This window comes from Anomalospiza imberbis, chromosome 11 (assembly GCF_031753505.1).
Source record: "Anomalospiza imberbis isolate Cuckoo-Finch-1a 21T00152 chromosome 11, ASM3175350v1, whole genome shotgun sequence".
In the NCBI taxonomy this organism is placed as follows: domain Eukaryota; kingdom Metazoa; phylum Chordata; class Aves; order Passeriformes; family Viduidae; genus Anomalospiza; species Anomalospiza imberbis.
The window spans coordinates 13,206,331-13,214,634 of NC_089691.1; the positions used below are offsets into that span (position 1 = coordinate 13,206,331).

Consider the following 8,304-nt stretch of genomic DNA (forward strand, 5'->3'; position numbering starts at 1 on the left):
AGGACATGGAAAACGTGGGGAGAGGATGGGGTGGTTTTAGCAGATCAATCCCAATTGTAGCTTTGCTGTCAGCAGAGGGACATTAGCAGCTGCCATGGAGGGATGTCCTTCTGCTGGGTATGTGGTTTACATCTGGCATCTTGACTGATATTGCTCTGGTAATGAAGAGTTTCTTTATATTTCCATTTCCATGTGGATGTTTGTGGCATGTACAGACCCAACACTAGAAAAGACAATCAAATTAAAAAATACATCACAGAAAGCATTGAAGGGTGTTCATTCATTCATTGGGACACTGTGGTTGGATTAATTTTCCCATAAGTCAGTTTTTGTATGAAGGAATTTTGTTCACTGGCAACACAGGTTTAAAAGGCTGCAAGCAAGAAGAGAGTGAGCTGGTGGGAGGTAGAGCAAGTAGGCTCCTGTTCAGTGCTTGGGGAATTACTTCAGTTATATTTTGCTCTCCAGATGAATTGTTTGCTCTGATTTGAACAGCTATTTACCCTTCACTGTATCAGCTGAAATGTTTGCCTGCCTCAAAGTTCATATCACCTTATGAGCAAGTTCACCTAAAGGAAACATCAGCCTTAGCCAAGTCAGTACAAAAGGTAAAAAAAGCGGGAAAGAAGTGAAAAGAACAGAAAAGGAATGTGTTTGGGGAAACTCAGGAAAGTGTTCTGTGTGTAAGCCAGTGAATCTTAAACAATATTAACTTCTTAGCAACAATGATTCTGTTTTGTTTAACTAACAAAGGATATTGTAAGCAGATATGTGCATCTCGGGCAGATAAGGTTTTTGTTGGACAGTTCTTTTATTGGTCCAACATTTGGTAATTCACTCAAATTTAGCTATGGAACAAGAATTATGCATATTTGCTTCTGAGGCAGAGGTTAGACATAAGGCTCTCAGTAATTTTCCAGTTCCTTGCTAAATTTAAATCTTAATAGAATGGGGCCCAGCCTGTCATCTTTATGTTTTCATGCCAATCCCAATAGAGTAGGGAAGCAAAAGGGCAGAATTTAACTGTCTCTTCCTCTCAATAGAAGAGTAGCACTTTTGTGTTTGCATTTCTTTTCCATCCAAGATCTCAAAGCACGTGAAAATTCTCTTTATGTCAGTGGAAAACCAATGCATGGAGCAACTCAGGCACTATTCAGCCCATGATATCAAAGCACAAGCTGGTGCATTGCAGCCCACATAATGAATTGTAGGAACACATCCTCTGTGAAGTCCTGCATTTAAGTCCTATAACATCCTATAAAGAAGAATAAAGTGAAGGAAAAGCTGTTGAGTGATTGCCTCCTAGTTTCACAGGAGGCCAGCCCAAGGCTGGGAACAGACCATGGGAATCCTGGATTCCATCCCCATATCAAATTGCTACATGTGCCTCTCTTCCTTTGAGCAATCATTTCTCTTGCTAAGGTAACTTCTTTTAAAGTATTTGAATTTTCAGCTGTCAAGTGTGGACCAAATTTATTTCATCTAGATTGATGAGGACTCCCTTCGTTCTACTGCAGTAAACTGTGTTACAGCTGCCCCACTTCACTCCAAACCACTGGATTTTGTAGGATTAGGATCTTCTCTTGCTGCTTTCTTTCTGTCTCATAATTCAGGCAGGAAAGTTGGACAAAACTGTCCAGGTTCTTGTTGCCAATGGAAACTTTTATCTATCAAAAAGAAGAAAAAAGCCATTTCTCTGTGCTCACCAGCTCAAATAAGGAATGGAATTCATTCCTTAGTAATCAGGGAAATTAAATAAAGTGAGGAGACAGAACATAAGGGTGTAAATTTAGTTATTGAAGTGCTGCATTAAATTCCTGGATTAGACACACAAGGAGGGTATGCCTTTCATGGGAAAATGCCTTTTAGCTTGTCAGTCTTAGTGCTGAGAATTCTCTAAATGAAGAATTTCTTTGATGTCTGTGTGGATGTAAATGCCATGTATGCAAATTTTATTGAGTCACACCTGGAAGAAATCCAAAATTTCCAAAGCTGAGCTGAAATGGCCAGCCTTTCTCTTAGTTTCTTCTCCCAACCCTTTAAAACTGCTCACATCCCATAATCCCAGCACAGATTTCCATGAAATGTTATGTCCCAGTTTGTCTGAGAGGGTTGGGCCATGCTTGGACCTTTTAGCATGACATTGGTTACATTTTCTGATGACACTGAAGCCAATGGACTAGAGAAAGTTGGAAGATGTTTGACTGACCTACTCCAGCTCCTGAGCTGCTGACAAAGCCCCCAGGTGGGTTCTGGACACTCTTGCTGTTTGTTTGCCTTCATATAAATGGTTTATATTAACTTGTCCCAGGGCTTTCATGAGGATTAGTTAATATTTGCAAGGTATTCATGGACATGCAGCATGTGAAGCATCAAGAGCCAGTTTCTTCCTCTTCAACTTGCATGACTGAATAAAGGATGCTGGGTTTCCTCTCTAATCTACGTCTTGTGACACAGAAACCTTCTTCTGTTTGCCTTCCCCTGTCTGCAGCTCTTGGAACAACAGGAACAACAAAGCCTGAACTCTATTCTTCCTGATGATTTGCTCTTTCAGAAGGCAGAAAGGGAAAGTCTGAGCAGATGAAAAAGTGTGTGGTGCTGCTTAGGACTTGAGCTGAAAGTTGCCCTACAAAAGAAAACAAATACAGAACTTTCAAAAAGGTATATTTCTAAGCTTGAATATAAGCTCAGGCCTCCCTAGCCTCTGTTTAGTTTCAAGTTAGAGATTTCTGCCTTAGAGTTGAAGGGTTTGTTTGAAAGCTTTGTTGCTTTTCCACGTGTATCAAATGATCTGTTACTATCACTGCTCATAAATCTGTTTGATTTTTAGTATCTTTGTTTTGATAATCTCATTGAGGATACCTGCCAGGGAAAATGGATTTCAATAGGCCTTTTTATTTCCTCATTCACTGTAGAGTGCAGCATTGAAGAGTGAATTTGCTCCCCAGTGAACTTCTGCCCCAGTATTATAAAGGTTATTACTGGTCTGTGCAATTCTTTGCATGTAAAGTACAACATTTCTTCTAATGAAATTTCTACTACCTTTTATGAGCCAGGGCCTGATTTTATTTTTTTTTTCTTTTTCTCCCCACCCCAAATTGTCTGGGATGGGGTGAATGTCCTTTTTCTGGGACAACTGTGCTCAGACCAGTCTCATGAGTCTTCCACCTCCCCCTGGCATGACCTCAGTTCTACATTGCTCTTTGTGCTAATGCTTTTTAGAGCTTCCCAAAATCATTAACCCTGTGAAAAACTGATTGGTGATGACCTAGGGCAAGTTAGGCATAACTGAATGTAGAGGATGGTACTCTGGCCTGGTGAAAGGTCATTCAGTTTTGCCTTCTGAAAGTATGTGGGAAGGGTGGAATGGGGGGGACAAGAGCTCTTTGCTGATGTGAATTTAGGATGGAGGAGGAATTTTGGTGCAGAGGAGCAATGGCAGATGTCACAAGTATCTGAGGTGTGCAGATGCAAGAGAATCATCACCAGTGGCAGAGCTGATGCTGACTTCATCTGGATCAGGGTTTCAGTCTGGTATCTCCAGCCACTCAAGATTGTTGACTTTCTAAAAAAAGTAAACAAAACATTGTCATGACTGGTCCTGGCAATCCTGGCCCTCCTGGGACCATGTGAGTATGGTCCATTTCAAAGCATCATCTCTGAAAATGATCCCAAAATAAGCCATACAATAACATCTTTAATTCTTTAGCAAAACTCACCATTCCTCTAATTTATCAGCTGTAACTAGAAGGGGCATTTCACTATGGAGAGTTAATCACCAGAGTAAGAGGAGAACATTGTTAACAAAGAAAGAGGGAGAGTTTTAAAATGGATTTTGTTATTTTAAATGTTAAGTTAGGTTCTTTGACAAATTATACAGGGAACTTCTTTTACAAAGAGCAGTGGGTGAAAGCAACCACTGTCATTTTACAGTTTGTCAGCTGGAGTGGTTATGGCTCACTGTAGCAGCAAAAGAGAGGCTCAGACAATCCAAAAGGTCCTTTCAGCCCTGTTTTCGTAAAGCATATATTGACTAACAAATATAAAGGGTGAGGGAATTCTGCTGGGTGGAGGCAGGGTTAATTACTGTTCACAACCCAGTATGTGAATTATGATAGGTATGCCAGATCCTGGCTGGTGTAAACTGACAGACTTTGGTGCAGCTGCAGTGGTCTAGTTCAGCTGAGGATTTATCCTTTGGTGCTTAAATTCCTCCTTTCCACAATAGTTTTCCCAACAGGTTTATGCCAATCCTTTTACTCCTCTCCATCCATTTAGCTGTGCTACTTACATTTAGTCCTTAATATCTATCCTTATAAATCACTTTTGGTTTTCCTCTTACACTTTAGCTTTCATGGATGCAGTTGTGGCCTGTAGCAACCTGGGAGTAAATTGAATATAGAAATGTGTTCTGCCTCTGATGAAGGAAACTACCCTAATCATGTGTTTTCATTAATGCTATATTTTACTTCAAGCTTTGATCTGATTTGCTTTCTACAATCCATTTAACATCAAAATTTTGCAGTGATTCTGTTGTGAAAGTATCTTTCATTTATTTCTCTTTACCAAACATTTCTGTTTGCAATCTGACAGATTTTTCCATTTAGTCCCAGGGGCTATGTATTCCTTTTGAACTGTATTTTCCCTGCCTTCCCTGGCATTTGCAGCACCTCCTGATTTAGATTCAATATCTGAATTTAATTAGTATGCTCTCTTCCCTCACTCGGATCACTAAATCTGTCCACCAAGAGCAAAGGGAAAGGATGAGCCTGGAGCGATGTTTGCCATTGCAGAGGATCAGTGAATGGCAATAAGCGTGAACAGAGGAATTGTTAGTATCAATACATCGCATTCCTGGGGAGAGAGTTGATGGGTTCTAAAGTCAGGCAAAATGATACATGAATGTTTAGTCTCAGGTGGCACCTTTTGCAGATAAATTTGAATTAAGCTGCAATAAATTCATGGCCCTTCTTGTTAAAGCTGTCAGCAAAGAGTGTGAAGAGCCCAGCCAATATGTAACACAAGAATGGATTAACATCTCCCAATCTGATAAGGCAAACTCTAATCTAGCTGAATTCCTGGGATAAAAGTAGGACATCTGAATGACAGAATGCAGTTTGTCATCAACATGTAAGTCTTGATTAAAGATAACTAAGAGGTTCTGTAGAAACATAAATGAATGCACCAAAAACTGTCTGAGTTAGAATGACAGAAGCCATGGATGGAACTGAAAAGATTCTTACCTGGGATTTGTCATACGTTTTGGTCATTTAGGCCATGGCCAGAGCAGTGCCAGTGCTAGGAGATCAGTGCTTTGATCAAATTCCGTGACAGTCAATAGATTGCAAGGGCATATTTTATGTTCCACAAATCAGGTGCCATTTGGAGGTGGATTACTCTGTCCCTTCTATCCACATGTGCTTGGCATATGTTCCATTATTTATGTTCTCCCCAGATAAATCAATACATCTATCGATCTACTAAATAGGCTATTTTTTTTCTCCCCATCATTGTCATAATCTGAGAGCTGACTGCTGACTGTGTTACTTTGTTTTGCTTGCAACTTCTTTAACTTCACCCCAGAATTAAAACAAAGGCTAATCCAAACTCGTGTTTCACCTGGAAGTTTGTGTATATATGTTGTGAATGAAGACACACTGACAGATAACCTCACACCTCCTGATGAGTACAGTGCTATCTCAACTGCAGCAAAAAGGCTCAGATGTCCAAAGAATATAGAAGTCCAAGGCACAGGGAAATACTGACAGTATGCACATTGTGGCCTTGTCCTTTTGATATAGATCAGTTTGTGAGTGACAATATGAGGGCATATGAGCAAAACACCAGTGCCCCAGTTTTTGAAGCCACCAGCTTCCTTTACAGCAGCATCTGCTATACCAAAGTCACTGTTGGTTTGGGAGCTCCAAATCTTTGTGGGTTTTTTGCATCTGTTCTGGCCAAATGCAGGTGGTGAGGCAGTAAACCCCTGGTCCTGGGTTAGCAGAGGGGAAGAATGGCTTGCTGTCCTGTGTGAGGGAGAGGAATGGTGGCACTTTGAAAGACCAGGGGCTTGCTGAGGTAGCCAGTTAGAGGCATTATTCAGGGTAATATCAGAGGTCTACTGTGCTGATACGAGGCAAAATGAAATCAGGCTCTTTTGTATGATTGTTCAAGTGGGCATGACTGAGGACTACTTTCTGTGTTTCTTCACAGAAGCCAGTAGTTAAGAAAGCCACTGTGGCTTGTTGGATGTTCAGATGAGGAAAGCAAAGGATTTTTTATTCTGTGGTCATGTCAAGGGAAGGATTTGGCAGCAGACAGGCATGCTGGAAAATTGTAAAGTGCTGGAGACAAAGCTATACTGACAACATAGAATGAGTTGAAGGAAACTTTCCTTTAGGCTCACTGAAAAAAATAAAAAATAAGTTTGACAGTTAGGTCTCTATTTGTTTCTTTCTAAAATGGGTTGATTTTTCCTCCAGAAAATCTGAAAAATACGTAGGCACAAGTAGCAGACGCTTCAATTGCAAATTTGGAGGGCAATCTGTCTACCTTATGATTCTTATTCTAGAACCAGTGCCATGAAGTACCCACTTGCAGAAACATTTTAAGTTTTTAGCGCATCTTCTTTCAAAACTCATCACTGAAGAAAACTTTCCAGGCTGGGAGTTCAGTTTGCAGCACAACAGAGAAGTGGAGTAAGAGCTGAGGGGGTAAAGCATGATGTGTGTAGACAAGAAGAAACAAGTTGGAAGCTCTCCACCTGTCTGTTGTTAACTGACACACTTGAGCAAAACCAAACTAGAAACAGCATCTAGAGACTTGCATCCTGCTACACTACTTTTTTATGTCCTCCCTAGAGTTTGGAGAGGCTGCACCTGACCTTTGTATGCACTGACTCTACATGTGCCAAGCAAGCAGTTCAGTAGCAAACTTAGTGGAAATAATTATTTTAATTAGTGTAATTGGATTACACTGAAGTGTTTTTGGGGACTGCTGTTCTGCTTCAGATGCTATTCAAACTGTCCTGGCTGTACATAATTTCTAAATCAACACATTACACAGGGGTTTAGGCAGAGAAAAGGGAATTGGCCAGAAAAAGGCCTGATTTACTTCAGATTTGATATTTGATAACACAAGGAAGGGTGGATTGCAGTAGGTTTTTACTAGGACAGCAGATTTTTTTTGTAAGCTGTCATCATGTGCACCTTATTTTCTCAGGAAGTCATGAGGTTATAGGTATTTTTTAACCTTTGTTTCTTGCTTGTCATCAACAGCTGAAATCCCATCACTATCCACTGTGAACAGAAAAAACAGGAAAAAAAGCTCTGTGTTCCACAGGACCTTACCTTTTAACAGGAGCAGGTTATCACTCAGCTACCCAAAGCACTGAAGGCCCTCAGTCAGTATAAATTAGAGAGAAATAGTGGAGATCAGATTGAGGCATGCCCAAAAACATGGGTATTGTTGGCTATATAGTTGCATCTCAAAAGGTGACTGCAGCTGATTACATCTGTTGTCAAATAGTAGAGGAAATGATGAACAAATCATCAGCATTCTTTCCCTCCACAGCAGCTTTTTTGAGGCAGCCTTCCATAACCTTATGTACTTGACAGCATATTTTAGCACTAACACTTGGTATGGCTGCTTCTTCTCCTGAGAGAAACTGTGATTCTCACTGAGGAAACCCCTTGAATGCAATAAATCATTTACTGGAGCACAGTCCATTGCATTTCAACAGATCAGCATTTGGTGCTTGAAGTTGGTGGCTGAGATCAGACAACATCAACTGTAAGGAAATTCAAATTTCAGCGTTGGTTTCATTACTGGGCTTCTGCCTGTGTGTTGTGCAGGCTAAGACTGAATTGGGCTTTCATGTAAATTGTTCTTTCATTCCTGTAGATCCTCTAAATGAGATTAAAAGGGATGATAGAGCCAAAACCTCCTGCCCTCGGTGAGATCATAGCAGGTTTCTTGAACACTACCTGAAAGACAGATTATGATGGCCAGAGTAAATGTTTGGTGAAGATAAGTAACTGGATGATAAAACTAAATGGCTGTGGGTTATCCAAGAAAACTGAAAGGGAAAAACAGGCTGGGAGAAATTGTAAAAATAATTTATTCACATGAACATCCAGTATTCTATTAAACATGCTAAGTTTGGGATATACTAGAGCTTCTTTTTTTATTACATCCTTAACAGTCAAGTGAACATGGTTTTAGAAGAGTGGAATGTTTTAAGCAAACATTGCTGACCTAGATTTTCAAAATGGGTGAGCTTGAGGACACTGTCTTCATTTTATG

At 40.3% G+C, this 8,304-nt stretch overlaps 1 long non-coding RNA gene across 1 annotated transcript; it reads right to left on the reverse strand.

Annotated features, from left to right (window-relative positions):
* Positions 1-307: 307 nt before the first annotated feature.
* Positions 308-7,981, reverse strand: LOC137480725 (uncharacterized). Its single transcript, XR_011003060.1, has 3 exons — positions 7,350-7,981; positions 6,638-6,705; positions 308-3,561 (listed from the first exon to the last, which is right to left on the reverse strand). It is a non-coding gene; the product is annotated as an uncharacterized lncRNA (long non-coding RNA).
* Positions 7,982-8,304: the final 323 nt, after the last annotated feature.